At 41.5% G+C, this 14415-nt stretch overlaps 1 protein-coding gene across 12 annotated transcripts in view; it reads left to right on the top strand.

The window, feature by feature from the left end:
• LOC105489305 (zinc finger protein 516) overlaps positions 1 to 14415 on the top strand; it is a 141195-nt gene that overhangs the window by 13231 nt on the left and 113549 nt on the right. For 2 of the 12 annotated variants that reach the window (XM_011754045.3, XM_011754044.3), the window contains exon 2: positions 7452 to 7496. The exons of 7 other annotated variants lie outside the window; for them this stretch is intronic. The gene's annotated coding sequence lies outside the window, so the exon portion shown is untranslated. Of the gene's footprint in view, positions 1 to 1442; positions 7497 to 9385; positions 14414 to 14415 lie in introns of those variants that run through there. 3 more of the 12 variants (XM_071085165.1, XM_011754048.2, XM_071085166.1) reach the window with 3 other exon arrangements.

Consider the following 14415-nt stretch of genomic DNA (forward strand, 5'->3'; position numbering starts at 1 on the left):
TTGATACAAAAAGCCAAGGGCATAAGAACAAAATACAAGGTATTGAGAGCTACTTTTTGAATCACGATGACAGTATGATGTAAGTTATCAACATTACTGTTTCCCATTAAATTAATATAAATTTTATTTTCATTACGAACTTACGAACTTGAATCAAATTGGGCAAATGCCTCAATAACTAGTTCCCCAAATAAGTAGCCCACCAGCGCTCATTTCCTTTCAACAAACATTGATCAAGTGCCTACTATGAACAGAGAGTTATTTCGAGTTCTTTATATGTATTACTCAGTATGCTCAGGTCTTAGGAAACAGGTAGTAATTCCCACCCCCTTTTACCCAAGAGGACACTGAGGCCCGCACAGGTAAGTAACTTCATCAAAGTCCCACCACCAGTTATTAAGCAGCCCACCTTTTGGGCCATCTCCCTGAGTGTCCGACCCTTGTCGTGCTTGTTACCGTGTGTGGAGTTCATTTCGTTTTGGTCCGAGCCATTTGGGATGATAGAGCTTTAGAGATGACACTATGGGAGACCAGTGTCCCTCCACCCTTCTTCTTTCTAGATGGCTGGGGTTTCTGAAGCATCATCCAAGAGGGGCTTGGGACAGGCTGTCTGCCCCTTTGGGGTCCCCAGCCTGTCTGTGGGCCTGCTGTGTTCTGAAAATAAGCAAAAGTTTTGACTAATTCATCACAAATGAGAAACTTAAGAGAGTGATCTAAAGGGAATTTGATGCCAAAAAGATTCCTGGGTCACCTGTAGCCATCCCAGTGAGCTGGTGGGACTTGGTCCCGTCCTGCCTCTGACCGGGCTCAGTGGCCTTGGATCCTAGGTCAGCCCACGTGCAGTTCCAAAAGGGGCTTAAGCCAGACCCTCCTCAGCTCAGAAGCCTGGGTCTGTATTTGCAGAACTCCAGGGCAGGGGTCAGCAAACGTTTTCCATAAAGGACCGGATAGTATTTGATAGGACCGGCCTCATAGCTTGGAGCAGCCCGAGGCAGCCTGGCAGCGAAGAGATGGACTTTACTTACAGACACCTGACATCCGAGTTCTATGCCATTCACATGTCAGAAAATGATCTTCTTTTGATTTTGTTTTTAATCCCAACCATTTAAAAATGTAAAAACCAGCCGGGTGCGGTGGCCCGTGCCTGTAATCCCGGCACTTTGGGAGGCCGAGGTGGGTGGATCATTTGAGGTCAGGAGTTTGAGACCAGCCTGGCCAACATGGCAAAACCCCATCTCTACTAAAAATACAAAATTAACTGGGCGTGGCGGTGGTGCCTGTAATCCCAGCTACTCAGGAAACTGAGACAGGAGAATCACTTGAATCTGGGAGGTGGAGGTTGCAATGAGCCGAGATCGTGCGACTGCACTCCAGCCTGGGCGACAGAGCGAGACTCCGTCCCCCCCCCCAAAAAAAAATATATATATATGTGTGTGTGTGTGTGTGTGTGTGTGTAAATGTGTATATATGTGTGTGTGTGTGTATGTGTGTGTATATATATGTAAAAACCAGCCTTAGCTCACTGGCTGTACAAAAGCAGGAGGTGGAAAGAATTTGGCCCGCGGGCCTGCAGTTCACTAACCCAGCACTCGAGGGAAGTTTTGCCCAAGAGAAGTACCATGCATGCTGTGTCTATCACTTTACGTTTTCTAGTGATCACATCAAGAGAGGTAAAAGGAAACACGTAAAATTAATGTTAATGATAGTTTTATTTAACCCAGTGTATCCAAAATCCAAAACGTTAAACATGTAAATGACAAGAATTACTACCAAGTTTTTTTTGTTCTTTTTTTTATGCAAAATCTTCAGTGTCCCCGTGTGCATTTTACCTTCCCAGCCCATCCCAGTTTGGGCCACTTGGCAGCCGTGTAAGATAGGATGGCAGAGCTCTAGGGGGACCGTGCCGCAAACCTCGGCCAGGTGCCGGGGTTAAGTTAGAAATCTCCAGGCAGGTTCCTCTGTTTCTGATTTCTGCTGTTTGTTTTCAAACCAGGACACTGAGGGAAGGTACATTACTTTAAAACTGGCTCTGGGGGGTCCCAGCAGTTTAAGGAGAAAGGGCTCTTTTTTAATAACCTCAGACTCTGTCCCAAGTGCCACAGTGGTGGAAGTGCCGGGGTCCTGGGTGTGGAGGGGAGGCGTCTCTTCGGGAGACCACAGGGCAGCCAGGAGGCGAAGGGCCTGACCCTGCCAACGTCTGTCCCTCTACACAGTTGCAACAGAGGGCCCTGTGTTGGTATTTCCCACGTTCCCTGCACGCAGGTCTCCACTTCTGGTGCAGCATTTGATAACTCAGATTTATTAGTTCCAGCATTGTGGGTCTGCAGGAAGGAACCTTGGTGTGGCTGTGAATCTAGTTCCACTTGTGGTGTGACTTTCGGGCCGTTATGAACGCCTGAGCATCTTCCCTCCGTCTGTGGTGTGAAAGGGGAAGCTGGCCTGCCCTAGGGGTTAGGAGAGGACCATGCCCCGGGACATCTTTGGACAATGGGGAGCTGGAACCCTGTGCAAAGGATCGCTTACAGAGCAGGTAGAATTGCAGATGCAGACTGACTAGCCGGGAGAATTTCAGAAAACAGAAGGAAATCATGATAGATTGAGTTTATTCTTTTCCCGAACAATTTCTGTTGTGGCTTGCTGAGAGAATGTGGCCCGTGTTCACAGGGATGTTCTGTTCTTTAGCAGCAAGAGCTGGAATGACCATTGACCATTTCACCTGCCCTGTAGGTCCAAGTCAAGGCCCCTTTTATTCAAACATCCCAAAGTCATGTGACTCTTAAAATCGCACCAAGGGAATTGGTGGACACACTGAGGTATCCTGGTGATTGTTCCAGGTCTGTTCTGAGAAGGAACAAAAAGGTTTTCTCTTCCACAGTGGATCTCCCTCTTTTTTTTTTTTTTAAAACAGAGTCTCACTCTGTCACCCAGGCTGGAGTGCAGTGGTGTGATCTTGGCTCACTGCAACCTCCGCCTCCCAGCTTCAAGTGATTCTCATGCCTCAGCCTCCCGAGTAGCTGGGATTACAGGCGCCCGCCACCACACCCAACTAATTTTTGTATTTTTAGTGGAGACGGGGTTTTGCCATGTTGTCTAGACTGGTCTTGAGCCCCTGACCTCAGGTGAACTGCCTGCCTCGGCCTCCTATAGTGCTGGGATTACAGGTGTGAGCCACCATGCCCAGCCCCACAGTGGATCTAAGTGAAAAGCTGCAGACTTAAGCATTTTAATAAACTTTGATACAGGACTGAAAGTGTACTGAAAGTGTATTTGAAATACACTCATTTTTCTGCTTTGCTAGAAAAAGTTTTTCTGCTTTTGAAGTTTTGGATCATGAATGTATATATATTCTCTATGTCATCTCATAATAATTTTACATTCAGCCTATAAACTGTGTAAGGGATTTGTTATTCCTATTTTTTGCAGATTAAAAAATTGTTTATTTTAGAAAAGAGAGAATTGCGATACAATTCATTTAGGTAGATGTTACTTGTATATTAAGCCTTAAACCTTTTTTTTCATAATTTGCTGCATTTTAGTTTTGCTAACCTCACAATATAAACAAGTTGACAAAACATAGAAACTCTTGACTTTGCTTAGGGATGGAGGAATACCTGGAGTGAAAACCCCAAAGTTAATTTATTTCTTAACATCATTATTGTAGTGGTAGAACAGCAACAAAATACCCTTCCTGTTAAAGAATGAATGTTTTATTGAGATGATGGTTTTACACATCTCCTCTCCCCGCATTCTTCATCGATGAATTTGTCACCGTCTTGATGAATCTGTCACTCATTTGTCCTAAAGATCTGAAATACAGTTGCTGGAGTAAAAGTTAGTACACTTTCTACTCTCTACCAGAGTTTACAAAAACATTTAAGTTTGGGGCTTTTCGCTTAGGGAGATCCATTGGTGGGAAAGATAGCCTCTTTTTCCCTTCAGAATAGATCTGGAACAAAGTGTATTTCCTCAGCCCTTTTTAAGTAGGTCATTTAGATATAATAATTAAAAAATGGATAACAATACTGGTTCAGAAAAGCTGTTTCTCAGAAGGAAGAGTGAAGTAACTCAAAGCAAACCAAGCTCCTTTAAGAAGATGCTTCTTAAGGAGATGAGAATTAAATGCAGTGTAATGAGTTTGCATTTCTTTGTTTCAGCAGGTTTGAGTGTTGTTTGTGTCTTATTCCCATGCTACTGGGAATTACAGTGAGATAAAAAGGAATCCTTTCCAGTGGGCCATTTTGTGAGTGTTTGAGAATGTGTGGGGTGGTTTGGAAGCCAAGTGGAAGGGAAAATATAGGGGGTTTGAAGTATAAAATTGCAAGAGAATCACATTTTGTTGATGTGTCTTTAAAAGTGCCACAAAGTAAGCACAAAAACCTGACCTTGTTTTTCCTGGACAGAACGACTCTCGCCTTTTGTCCCGTGTGTCTCAAGACTGCTGTTCAACTCAGTTTTGTCACATTTTCAAGGCTAAGGCAGAGTTAAATTGCTTCCTCATTGTGGGGCTGGGTCCTGTTCTTGGAGGTGACACTTCAGATTACCTGTTACTCCTGCTTGTGGATCTGATGTTCAGAGCAGCAAGTTCATTATTTTCACGGAGGGTCAGTATTCATTCTTGTATATTAGTCACTGAAATGCTTCTTTTTATTGGTCAAATGATATTGAAATAAACTAGAATTCTGTTTCCTGTCTTACTTGTGGAATTGCAGTATCAACGTTCAGAAAACTCATCAGACTTTTGAACATAAGATTGACTAGCGCATTCAGGTAGAATTACAAAGTCCAAATGATATGACTCAGCTGGGATAAAAAGTCCTGTTTTATCTTTTTTCTGTTTCAGTGACTCAGCAAAAACAGTGCTTTGGATCTACGCAAATGTAGGCAGAGGAATATTTCTGCTTAAAGGGAAAATGTAGACCTTTCCTTTTAGGACCACCGTTTATTAGTGGACCAGCCCAAAATTCTTTTCAGAGCTTTGCAAATCCGTCTGAGTCTCCACAAGTGCAATTTCATCTGTGGGTTCTTCTCTTGAAAGTGATTTAAGCCTCCATAGCAGGTCACCCCCGCCATACATCTGGGGAGCTCAAGAGCTTAGGCTGTGTCTATCCAGTCATGTGAAATTTATAGTTGCTCAGTTGCCTACAGTTCACCTAGTCAGGTGACTTCAGTATCACAATAAATGAAGGTGTTCTGATTAAAACATCCCTTTCTTAGACGAACCGTGACTGGTTTTGGAGGTTAGTAGAAAACTGACATAGAACTACAAGCTTACATGTAATCATTTGGCAGAATTTCTTTCATATTCGTTTGACCACTTTGTGTAATATGCTTTAAGACGTCTGAAGTTGGAGCTTAGAATGTACACTGTGTCCTACTTTTAAATGAGAGGAGTTACAGTAGCTGAGAACAATCATATTCCCTGTCCTGCAGCTCCTGGATGTAGACACTTTTTTTGCTGGGAAGTGAGTTGATCTGAATGTCATTCTTCCAGGGAATTAATATGAAGCTCCCCGTTTTAATTACTGAACCAGAATAAAACATTGACAGCTGGTACTCAAGGCCTTACTGTTTGTTTCTCTTGTATAAAGGGATCAAGATAGATAGAGGCACTTTGCGTTTAAGACATATACAGTGATTTTTCACAAAATGGTGTGAATATGTAGCACCTTTCTTTTCATACTATAAAAGGAAATGATGGTTGTGGAACTCACTGCAGATAATTCATTACTTGGTTTTCTGACCACAGATTTGTTTGGGTAATTTAGTTAGAGCCAAACACTTACGGCAACATTCTCCTTGCCCAAATTAAACCATTTCTTTTCAGATAATTGTACAAAGTGCATAGTTTATACACGACAAAGTCTTCATCATCTTGGCCATCAAGATATTTACAATCGAAAGAGGAAATTGCATTTTGAGGAGAAAGTGTGTTAGACATTTCACAACATGGGTGTAAGTTTATTTTGTGCAAGCTACTATTGAGTGCCTGCTCTATGCCAGTCACTGCATTAGGCATTTAAATACATTCGCTTGGTGAACATAGTAAGATCTTTAAATATATACGTTTTAAAGAATTTAAAATGGTACAACGTTCTATGAGTTTTTCTGCAACTGTTTTTTTTAAAATTTTGCATAACATTTCAGTGTATTCTCTTTAAGGCATGTATAGGGTGCTATTGTCTGTACACCCCCTCAGTGGTTTCCGGATGCCCAGTGCCCACTATGGCCAGAGCATGGACCCACTGGCGCAGATTGGGTTTGTGAGCAGCCAGCAGGAGGTGCCCGTGTGTGCCAGCTGACTGCTGCCCTGTGGAACTGCCTTTGTCCTGTCTCCCGTTGGACATTTGGGCTGCTACCAGCTTTCTCTTAGTGTGCAGGGAACTTTTCGGATATACGACTTTGCGCACTTGTGGGAGTATTTCTCTAGGATAAGTTCCCTGAGGTGGAATTTTGGGGATGGAGGGGCATTTTAATTGACAGATACTACCAAATTTACCAACAAAGATAACAAAGTAACATTTTACATTCCCTGCAAAACTCGGTGTTTTCTGTTTGTCAACACTTGATATTATCAGTCTTTTAAGTCTTGGCCAACGTAATAGAGGAAAATACCATTGCGTTTTAAAAATTGTAAGTGATTAGGAGGATTTCTTAATGTTTATTGCTCGTTTTATCTCTCTTGTGAATCACCTGTTAATTTGTCACATTTTCCAGTGAAGTTATTCATGATTTGTTGATTTATAAGAATATTTTGTTTATTGGGGATAATAGTCTTTTGCTTATGAGTTACAAATATGTTTTTGGGTAACTAGTTTTGTATCTTCCATCACATATATTTTCAAGATACAGAAACATTCAGGTAGCCTATATGTGAGTTGTTTCTTAAAATGTGTGAAAGATTTCAGGTGTAGACTTGACTCATCTCTCACGTTTGGGTGGGTGGAGGAGAGAGCTCTGGTTTCTTGCTTGAATATTGGTCTGTTTACGTTTTTTGTCCCTGAGTGAATTTTGGACAGTTAGATTTTATTAGAAAATTTTTTTTTCATCCATATTAACAAATGTATTAACCTAGAGTTTGAAAAACATTGTATGATTTTTTTTTAAAAAAATTTTCCTTCTGTCTGTGGTTATTAGACCTAATTCCCCCCAACCTCTTTTTTCTTCTTGATTAGGCCAGCTAGTTATTTATCTCATTCATTGGGCTTATCATAGAGCCAATTACTGATTTTGTGAATCAGTTTTACTGTATTTTTTCTTATTTACTGTTACTCTTTAAAATTCAAATTTAAGGGTTTTATTGTAATTTTTGTTGCTGGTTAAATTGAATATTTATTTTTAATTACTGTAGCAAGTCATTAGAGTTTATTTTAGCTTTCTTGTGTACCATAAATTTTGACACTGGTACTTTGAAGAGAGTTTGCAGTTTCACTTTGATTTTTTCTTTGTTTCAGGAGTTGTTACAGAGAGTTTAGAATTTTCCAAACGGCTGAACTTCCGTGAGTGTTGTTCTTGTTTTTGCTTGTTGTTAATTTTTAGTATCATGGTGCTGTATTATGGAGCTCCTGGGACCTGTACTGTTCCAAATTTATGGAACTTTTAGAGCCTTCCTTGTGGTTAATATGGAGGCATTTGATGTTCTATTGCCAATTTAGCAAAATGGCAAATTGTGGAGTGTGATACTCGTATATTAGATAAGCCTTACTTTAGTTTTCAAGCCCTCTATTTCTTACTACTTTTGCTTACTTAATCCGCCATGCTTACGAGAGATTTGCCAATTTTTCCAGATCATTTTTCTCTGTTTATCTTTCCAGGTATTCACTGTGGCTGTTTCTAAATGTATTTTATTCTGTGTTTGTGGTATTCTGTGTTATTTGACTTGAAAATATAGCGTAACTACAGCTGGGGAAGGGGTGCTTTCCTGTAATCCCAGCTTCTTGGGAGGCGGAGGCAGGAGGATTGCTTGAGTCCAGAAGTTTGAGGCCAGCTTGGGCAACATAGTAAGACCCTGTCTCAAAACATTCCCCCACCCACAAAACCAATATTAGGATAATTATATCTTCTTTGTGACTTCTACTTTACCCTTTATAGTTATAAGATAACCTCTTTTTTTTGTTTTTGTTTTTGTTTTTGTTTTTGAGACGGAGTCTCGCCGTGTCGCTCAGGCTGGAATGCAGTGGCACAATCTCAGCTCACTGCAAGCTCCGCCTCCCAGGTTCACACCATCCTCCTGCCTCAGCCTCCTGAGTAGCTGGAACTACAGGCACCCGCCACCATGCCCGGATAATTTTTTGTATTTTTAGTAGAGATGGGGTTTCACTGTGTTAGCCAGGATGGTCTCGATCTCTTGACCTCGTGATCCGCCCACCTCAGCCTCCCAAAGTGCTGGGATTACAGACGTGAGCCACCGCCCCTGGCCAACTACTTTTGTATAATTGCCTTTTGTGACCACACATTAAACTTTTAATGGTATTTTTTCCATGTTGCTTTTGTTTGTATTTTTCTGATATATTTTTCTCTATGTGTCCTGCTTTTCTGAGTTCCTTAGTCATAGGTGTTTTTTTTTTTTTTTTTTTCCCAGACAGCAAAAGTCAATGTAATTTTTAACCCTATCGTGGAGTCTTTTTTTAAGTAAGTAAATGAGTTTATTCCATTTATATTTATTTCTGAAACTGACTTGGTCTTCTTTCCTAATTAAAGAAAAAAAAAACTTTTGTGTTGTACTTCCTCCCTTTTTCTTCTTTTCTATTTATTGGAATATGAATTATGTTTCTTGTCCTTTATTAAAATCAGAAAGCATATAGAAAGCATATCCTGCTTTTGGTTCCACTAGTGGCTATATTTATAATGTTTTCTTAAAACTGTATTTCTTAATGTTTTAACGTCAGTAATAATACAATTTGACTTCCCCTTTGGGAAAGAAGTTAGAACACTTCTATTACCTTCCTCTTCTTTCCCCATCTCCTCCCGCTTCCACATTGCTATTGTCATTCCTTTTTTGGCTGTTTTTTTAGTTTGTTAGTATTAATTATTTTTATATGACATAGTTTTTATTTCAAGACATGTAAGAATCACATGGTTATTTTACGTGTAGATCGCAGTTATTTGGATGTAATTCTATTTCTATTTATTTCCTTGCTTACTGGATTTAGTGATCATTGCAGGATTTTATTATTGCTTTTTCTTCCTGTGAGGCCTTCATTTGGAGCCATCCTGTTTGACCCGATGACGTTTCCAGGTTGCTCTTAAAGGACTCTGGTGAGGACACTGGTCCTTATGGAAGAGTTAGCCTGAGCTGGGTGAGAATCCAAGCAACAGAAAAGTGGCTCAGAGCTCAGGAGAGCTGAGGAAATTTCATATTGCTGAAGCCAGAGGTGCATACGTGTGTGTTCATGCATGTGAGTGCAGTGTGCAAGTGCATATGTGTGTAAGTGTGCCTGAATGCATGTGTGTATACAGACACATACACATGCGAGTATCCACACGTGTAAGTGCACCTATGTGTAGGTACATGTTTGCAAGTGTGCCCGTGTAGTGAGCCTGTGCAAATGCGCACACACACGCATGTGTGCACATGCATGTCAGGGATGGCGGGCGTGTCTGGGTGGTAGCCAAGAGCTGATGTTTGAGAGGCCGTTAAAGACCACATCATCTTGACTGTGAATTGTCTTGAAGAATATGGACTCTGTCCCAAAGGCAATGGGAAGAGATGTTGTGGAGGGTCCCTCAGCCAGTCTACAGCAGGGAGGAAGCGTCACAGGCCAGGGACACTGACCAAGGGACCAGCAGGAGGTTTCTGAAGGGAAGATGATTCGATGGTTCAGAACAGGAAGAGGATGGAGCTCTGGGCTGGATTTGTGACTGAGAAACTGGAGCAGAGTGCCCTGATTTTGACTTGGTTCATTCCGGAAGGTCTAGAGTCTGTAAGACTTGGTCATCTGCTGGATGCGTCGTGAGGGAGGGAGGGTGCAGGGCAGCTGTTGTATTCCTGGGTAGGACTCTGCAGGGACACAGTCCTAGTGGGCATGATGTCCTGGAGTGAGACATCCAGGGTAGACACTTCAGGTGGGGCCGGAGTCCCAGAATAGCTTCCATCTGCCATGGGTGTCTTGGGGGCACCTGCAGTAAGATAGGGATCTTAGGGTGTGTAGCCTCCACGGACTGGCAGCATGACTGCGTGCTGGACTCAGCTCCTGGGGGAAGTTGGCTCCAATTCTGGGATCTCCCAGTCAGTGATGTGACAGGATCTAGCGTCACAGGATCTAGCGAGGCCCCGACTGGTGCTGGGCTGAGGCCCAGCTGTCTTGTGTGGAGTGTTTCCACCAGTGGTGGCCTGTGGACACCAGAAATGCTGTTCACGTGGGCCCACCGCAGGTCAGAGAACTTCTGAACTAGAAAAGGCTTCACAATTTGTCCATTACAAATGACACATTTCACAGATGGGAAAAACAAGGGCCAAAGAAGAGAATGACCCATCTAAGGCCACATGCCTGACTAGAGAAATGAGAGTTGGCCCAGGAATCAGTCCGTGTCTGGAGTTGCTTCCCTCTCTTGCCAGGTGTCAGAGGTGATTCAGGAGCTGCAGCAATCCATTCTGTCACCTTTTTCAGGAAAAAAGTAAGGCGGAGAAGTCCCTGAAATAATACGTCTTTTTTTCTGTGTTGAGGATGTGCTCAGTATAATAATCATCTGAACCGATATGCCAGATATGCATACTTTTAGAATTATTCCTGACAAGTGTTTCGTAATACCATCTTTATCTGTCTTTCTTATTTCTTCTGCCCAACAGATTGGTGAGGAATACTGTAAATCATATTTTTGACGCAGGTAAAAAAGTATCTGAAAGATGTTTTTAAAAAATTAATCCACTTACAAAAATATCTTTGAAGAAAGAAAACTGCTCAGGAAGGAGAAAGGAATAGAAAAGAAATGTAAAAAATCAGGTTTTTGTGGAACTGTTTTTCTTTTTTTTTTTTTTCCCTCAGCCTCCCGAGTAACTGGAACTACGGGCGCCCGCCACCATGCCTGGCTAATTTTTGTTGTATTTTTAGTAGAAACAGGGTTTCCCTGTGTTGGCCAGGATGGTCTCGATCTCCTGACCTGGTGATCCACCCACCTCGACCTTCCAAAGTGCTGGAATTATAGGCGTGAGACACCGCGCCCAGCCCTGTGGAATTGTTTTTATGTGCAGGGCAAGCCTTACAGTAAGTAGGGATTTATAGAAAATCATAGATAAGAAGTCCTTAATGAATTAGGATAGAACTTCAGCGATTTTGGCCAAGGGTGGTTGTAAAATGTTTGTAACAAAAATCAAATGGAGTAAAATTCTCAGAATAAACCAGAGTGTGCAGAATAGGGTTCGTATGGAATTTCCAGTCAGGAAGAAGCAGGACATTCCAAAGCTGATTTATATAAGGGCTCCTTGGATCAGAACAGTGCAGTGTCCGTTAAATGTCGCATCTAAAATAACTTCAGCTTGGAATTTCTTAAGCAGTTAGTGCAAAAAGAATAACTCTGTTAAAGCATACTTGTGTTGGGTAGAAATATTCCCTTAATGGAACTTTTCTGTATGTATATGAATTAGAGTTGTATCCTGACCACTTGTGATTTTTTCCCAATCTGAGTTAAAAATTGGGGGGAACACCCCACGCAGAGGGAAGCTGCACATTTGTTAGCTCAGATAACAGCAGTGAACGTGAACTGTCAAAGCGGGTAATCCACAAATAGGCAAATCTGAGAACGTGAAAACTGGCTCTCCCATCTAGAAAAATTGTTTTGTTTTGTTTGTATAAATGGTTTATAGATTCTGGTGATGACCTCTGATGATCCTTATTTGGGATAATACCGTCTAAAGATGAACATATTTCATGCAGTATTAACAGTAGATTATTGACTTAAGTGCCTTATAAATATTATCTCATTTATATTTTATAATGATTTCCTGAGTATAATTTTGAAGCATTTCAAATGATTTTAAGCATTTAAAACCTATACTTTTTGTCTTGTGTTTTTTATTGTGATAAAATATATGTAACATAAAGTTTGCCATTGTAGCTATTTTTAAGTGTACAATTCAGTGCCTGTATTGTTTTTTTATAATTAATGAATACTAGTTGAAAGAAACATGAGGCAGCTCTGTCTGCTTTTCTGAGTACAGTGGTTTAACCTTTCAGATTCCAGGACTTTCTAACGGAAGAAGATAAAAATAGAAAATGAAATTTTGATTTAATCCCAACATTAAATTATATTTTTTAAAAATTAAACTTTTTGGTCAGAAGACTAAAGTTACCATAATTCATTTTATCTAAAAAGTGAGTCTCCTCCCTTATCCCAACCCAATAATTTTAATTTCTTCTTACACTGAAAGAAAGCTCTTTTATCCTGAATGTAGTAGTGGAAACTATTACTAGATCTTTGGTTATTTCAAAGTAGAAAGGAAAATATGTAACCTAAAATCATGAGTGCCTTCTTTTAACTGTCCATTTTGTGGGATGTATACATTCAGAGATATTTATTAAAACTTATTTTTAAAAAGCCCTCTAAATATAAAGATGTAATGAGGGTGGCTTTTTTAGTAATACAAAAAATAGGACTGCAAATCCTTAATAATCATATGTTTGGGGTGTAATTTTGGGCTGGTGATTTCACCACACTGCACAGTTGACTAATTTTATATTTTGCTGGGAGAAGGCGAAAACTTTCTTCCAGTAAAGGGAACATTCGCACACCCTGATTTGACTACCTCGGTTATTTATATTCAGGCATAAAGAGCTAAACATGTGGAAACATCATGACTTCATTACAAAAACCAAAACTATTCAAGACTGAACTTTAAATGCCTTTAAAATGGGTCTGGGAAATTGGAGACATTAGAACTCTTCAGACCTGGAGGCTCTCACCAAGTGCTTCTTTGCAGCAGCGTGGTGGTTTAGCGGTTCAGGACCTTCCATTGTTGAAGGACATGTAATATACAAAGGAGTGATAAATAAAGTCCTTGCAACAAAGACTCTTTGAGGACTAAACAAGGAAGTAATGGGGAAGATGGCTCAGCATTTTAAGTTATTCCTCTAAAGTGAGAGTTTTCAGGGGTGTCAATATTTTGGCTTCCCCGGGCCAGGCTGGCGGAAGAGGAGCTCTCTTCGACCACACATAAAAGATACTAACACGGCCGGGCACGGTGGCTCATGCCTGTAATCCCAACACTTTGGGAGGCCAGGGTGGGTAGATCACTTGAGCTCAGGAGTTTGAGACCAGCCTGGCTAACATGGTGAAACCTCATCTCTACAAAAAATACAAAAAAAATTAGCTGGGTGTGGTGGTGCACACCTGTAGTCCCGGCTGCTCAGGAGGCCGAGGTGGGAGGATTGCTTGAGCTTGGAAGGCAGAGGTTGCAATGAGCCAAGATTGCACCACTGCACTCCGGCCTGTCTCAAAAAATAAAACCAACCAACCAACCAAACAAATAAAACTAGTGATAGCTGATGAGCTTAAAAAAAAACCAGCAGAAAAACCTCATAATGTTTAAGAAAGGTTATGAATTTGTGTTGGGCTGCCGCGGGTTGGACAGACTTGGACTTTAAATTGCCCAGAAAGCGAGCGTGATTGTTTTTCTTACTAAAGGAGTATAGGCTGCTCCAAATCACACACAAGTGTTCTAGAACATTGATGGCCAATCTTAATTTTGATATGTCTAATTTTAGATAAACATCAAAAATGCATTTCTGTGTACATAGAGAACAGAAGTTCTCTATTTCTCAACCTTTTTGATCCATCAGAGCCAGAGAATCTCCTGGGGTGCCTTGAGCAGCCCGAAATGGTCAGTTCACAGATAGGCACAGGCTGGCTGGGGTGTGTTGGCTGCTGCTGGGAGTCCCGCAAGGCCGTCCGTCGTGTGCTGTCCGTGGGGAGGTCTGGAATATGCCGCAGCTACTCTTGCTTGCAAGGCTGCCTGGGATGACAGCGGGACTTTGCAGTCAGCAGAGAGTAAGTTGAAGCACTCATTTGTGTCCTTCGTTTATTACTTTATATGTAGCTGCCCTGAGGGGGATGGGATGCATATAGTTATTCGATAACTGGACTTGAATTTATTTGGTAAAGAAAACTCAGGAATCGAACAGGCTTACAGTTTGAACATGCCTGCAAATGCAGGAAATTGCTAAACTTCTGCTTTGAAAATGAGGCGGCCCATGTAGATTGCAACATGCTTTTGAGGTGTGGCCTTTGAGTGGGCTGGGGCTGTTGTCTTTCTCAAGATCTCAGTTAGGAAGGAGCAGCAGGAACTCCGCTCTGGTTTGGACCTCCCCGCCACCACCTTTTCTCCGAAGCCTTGGTGTCCCCTCCTTGCCTGAGCACTTACCTGCAGCCTCCAGGAAAGCCCAGCACCTGTGGACTTTGTAATTCCAGCACTGCCCCCGAGGT

This window comes from Macaca nemestrina, chromosome 19 (genome assembly GCF_043159975.1).
Source record: "Macaca nemestrina isolate mMacNem1 chromosome 19, mMacNem.hap1, whole genome shotgun sequence".
NCBI classification, from domain to species: Eukaryota; Metazoa; Chordata; class Mammalia; order Primates; family Cercopithecidae; genus Macaca; species Macaca nemestrina.